General features: G+C 29.9%; 1 pseudogene; it reads right to left on the reverse strand.

Moving 5' to 3' along the window:
* Positions 1-320: 320 nt before the first annotated feature.
* On the reverse strand, positions 321-1,745 carry LOC149241510 (uncharacterized; annotated as a pseudogene).
* Between the last annotated feature and the right edge of the window lie 2,559 nt (positions 1,746-4,304).

The raw sequence follows: 4,304 nt of genomic DNA on the forward strand, positions 1-4,304 counted from the left end.
TTTTTCTCCTTCCAATTATGTGTAGACTTTAAATATAATTTATAAAGTATCATTGGCAAACCAAAAGCTTTGCAATTTTGGACGATGTGCCTAACATGAATTTATTTTACTGTGATCCTCTTTGCTAAAATCCAGGGAGCTCGTGTATAGAAGATGTCAGTCCCTCTATATATGTGCATTGCAAGATTCACTTCACTTTCATACAAAATTATTTTCATCCTTATCGATGTTATCTCAGGACTAAGTACTATTGTCATTATAGTAAAATTCAGTTCATTTTTTAGAAAACATTCTCGCCTCTGATGGAGAGGCATACAAAATGAAATATAAATTTAATTTTTATTAAATGTAGTTCCAATTTTGAGGAAAGGGCTTTGGTATGAAATGCTACCAACATTTACCAGACCTACATATCTACTTAAAGCGAAAGCTTCGACCCTCTCACTAGCAAGCAGCAATGACTATTCATCATTTAAATTTTCTCTAAAAGAATGAATATCAATTGCAACGAGACGTTGTACGAGACCCACTAATTAATTTCTGCTTGAAGGCCACCATGATCAAAGCTTTTGGTTCTTGCAGGGAGGAAGAGGAGACCCACAGAGGAAATCATTGTGAGCATAAGCAGAAGTCGGGAAAATAGTTAAGGGTTTCGCTTGAGGAATCTGGCCACAAAGACGATTGTTTCTCAGATTCATATGCTTCAAATGCTTCAAACCCAACATCTGCCCTGGAATTTTCCCTTTGAAACCGTTCCATGACAGATCCAACCATCTCAGCTCCTTCAGCTCGCCCATGGGCCCCGGTATCTTACCCACCATCTGATTTCTTGAGAAATACAGGCGCTCAATTTTCTTTAACATGGAGATCGAAGTTGGAACATTGCCCTTCAAACGATTACCTGATAAGTCCAGCCACTTGATGCTGCGCTCGCCATTGATCTTCGGGATCCTGCCTGTGATCTCGTTGTTGTCAGATTGATGAACTCCAGGCATCCCCCTGGGGATGGGCAAGATTCTAAGATATTGTCACTAAAGAGTTTCTCTATAGACCCATACAATTTATTTGAATGAAGATCAAGAACTGAGATGGAATCAGGCAGGGAAACCTCAGAGAGATTGGAGGTGAGACTGTTGTTGGAGAGATAAACTTTTTCCAGGCTTGTCATGTTCTTCAGAAGGTGACTTATATCTCCTGTAATATTGTTGTTAGAAAGATCAATGGAACTCAACAAGGAATTCATGGCAATAGGCTTCCATGTGCTCAGACATTGTTTGACCCCACAACCTGCAAGGTGAATATTTGTCATCTCTTTTCTGGTTATCCAGTCTGGAATCCTACCCAGATGCAGATTATTGTAAGACAAATCAAGACACAGTAGAGCAGAGGCTTTGGCTAGGCCAGAGGGAAGGGGATTAGACAAATGGTTTTTTGAAAGATTGAGATTACTGATAGATTCAGGAATAACTCCTACAAGCGTATTTTCACTGAGAGAAAGGGTAGTGAGAGAATTCATCTAACCCAGAGAGTATGGAATCTTCCCTGTTAGTCGATTTCGAGCTAGAGATACGTCTTGTAAGGCAGATAAATCAACAATGGGATAGGTCTTGTATGACGGATAAATCAGCAATGGAACCAGGAATTGGGCCTGTGAATTCATTGTCAGAGAGGTCCAGGTATGTTAGATTTCTGAGCTCTTCTCGCAAAAATTCTCGTAGCAATTCTCTCATTCTGGTATCCTCCATGTTCAGTTATATAAATTCCACTGAAAATTCAAATGGGCTTTCTTGAAAATCCAGAAAATAGTGCGCACAGATATCAAGTGGAGACCAGAAAAGTGGCCTAAAAATCTGTGTATAGATGTCAAATGGACAAGAAAAGTGTAGAAGACCAACTCAATCGAAAGAAGACCTATCGACCTAATAAAATAAGACGAACTCAATCAAAAGAAGGCCTATCGACCTAATAAAACAAGATGGGTGTAATAGTCTAAATTCAATATCATACGCTTATTATAATAAAACAATATGGGTGTAATAGAAAAGAAACGAGGAGTTATAATGGTAGTGAATGTGTAGAATTTAGTTGTCTTTTTATGGGTTAAGATCTAAGAACTTGTGATTATTTAAATTTCATATTATTATGAGGCATATTTTATTTCTTACTCAAAGGGAGACGTGTCTTTTATATCTTATTAGGAAGAGAAATAATTTTTATTATGTTCAACTTAAGTTGATATTTGTTTGTTTTTAAAATAAAAATAAAAAATTATCTTAAAAGAAATGTTCACTATAATAATAAATAAAAATGAATGTATATGTTTGATTATCTTTAATTAAAAATATTATAAAACATCAATAATCTCACTCTTATTATAATTGCTTAGTTCATTGGTAACTGCTTAGTTTGTTGTTGCAGAGACAAATATTTTTACAGAAAAGATGAACAATGAGTGGGCTCAATATGTTCAACTTATATTAATGCGTTCAAGTTATAAGACTTAAAGATTTGTAAACATTTATGTTGGCTCAATTAAATTATAATGAAAGATGAAAAGTAATATAGAAAGTTAAAATAGCCCACGGGGCTTTGGATTGACGGTGAATGGGTATGCTGTTAAGGCACTCCTTGCGATAGGTCACCGGTTCAAATCCCGGTGGGTACGTAGGTTAGTCTTAACAAGCAATATATATATATATATATATATATATATATATAAAGATAAAGTTAAAATGAATAAAAATTATAAAATTCAATTTTTTATATGGTAATTTTGTTTTTATTAATAAAATTAGGCATATCTCTTTAGATAAAAAAATCATAATATACATATTACTTTAAAATGTATAACATATAAGTAATAGCTATAATTTAAGATGCATTTTACCTTATAAATTAAAATAGTGATTATGTAACCATAATTAAATTTAATTAATAAGAACATATAAAAACTTTAGTACTTACAAAAAAATAATATTTTTAGCTATGTATATTCACACTCACTTTACCATAAATATAATTAACTTGTAAATAGGTTTTTTTACAATATTATGGGCTAATACCGTGACTTATCAATACCACATGCTCAAAAACCATCTCTCATTTCACAATCAAAATATTTTATAAACAATTTATTTGAATTTAATTTTATAACATTTTTTAATTAAATAAAAAATTATAATTACTTTTCAAATATAATTAAACCCTCTATTGCAATAAAATATATAAGATATATAAATAGTAGCTATAAATTAAGATCCATTTTACCATATAAATTACAATAATAATTTTGTAACCATGGATATTCACCTTCATTTTACTCTAAATTGACTTTGTTACAATGGCATAGCTCATTAATACTACATGTCAAAAAACCATCTTTCATTTCACAACCAAAATATTTTATAATTTTTTTTTTCAATTTAGTTTTATTACATTTTTTGGCCTACAGACACTTTCCAAGCCAAATATGGAAGAGGTGTTGCAATGTCATGTTATGCTATGTTATTTAAACATTTTGACTCAGTCGTATTACATAAAAATAAAAAGTAAAATTAGAAAAATATATTAATATTAATTATTGATTAAAATATTTTGACTCTCTAAATTACATAAAAATAAAATAAAACAAAATAAAAATTAATAATTATAAGTTTTAATTATTAAACTATATCCATATTAAATTTGGATCTATTCAACGTTCAAATCTCTTGAGGTGCAAACCTTTCCTTAAGTTTTGTTTACACCTTAGAGATTTGATCCCTCTTGGCACGATAGATCCAAATTTAATATGAATCTAGACTAGTTGACATTAAAATCCAGTATAAAGGAGATGTAGAAAAGATATTTCACTTTCACTCTTAGGCATAAATAAAATATCTCAATGTCCATATAAAGTATCATAGTTTATACCAACTTTAAAGAGAAAGAAACAATTAATAGTAAAAAAACATTTTATATTTTCACTTTGAATGGGAAGGAGATATATAACTAAAAGCAAAATTTTTAATTACTTTGTATTAAGAATAATAAGAAATACGTGTGATTCTTTTATTTCTAAATATAACATTTATTTGTAACATTTAAATAATAATAATAATAATAATAAATTAATTTAAGTCATAAATAAAATATTTGGGTTAAGTAATATTTATGTATATTTAAAAATATATTAATAACAAAACAACATTTGAATGTAGATAAAGTGATTCATAAATAAAATATTTTAATATTTATATTATGTCGAATATTATTATGGTTAGTTCTGTATATAAATATCAACCATGTATATATTATATATGGTT

This window comes from Pinus tabuliformis, chromosome 8 (assembly GCF_031772625.1).
Source record: "Pinus tabuliformis cultivar Carrire ecotype Pingquan chromosome 8, CPIR1, whole genome shotgun sequence".
In the NCBI taxonomy this organism is placed as follows: domain Eukaryota; kingdom Viridiplantae; phylum Streptophyta; class Pinopsida; order Pinales; family Pinaceae; genus Pinus; species Pinus tabuliformis.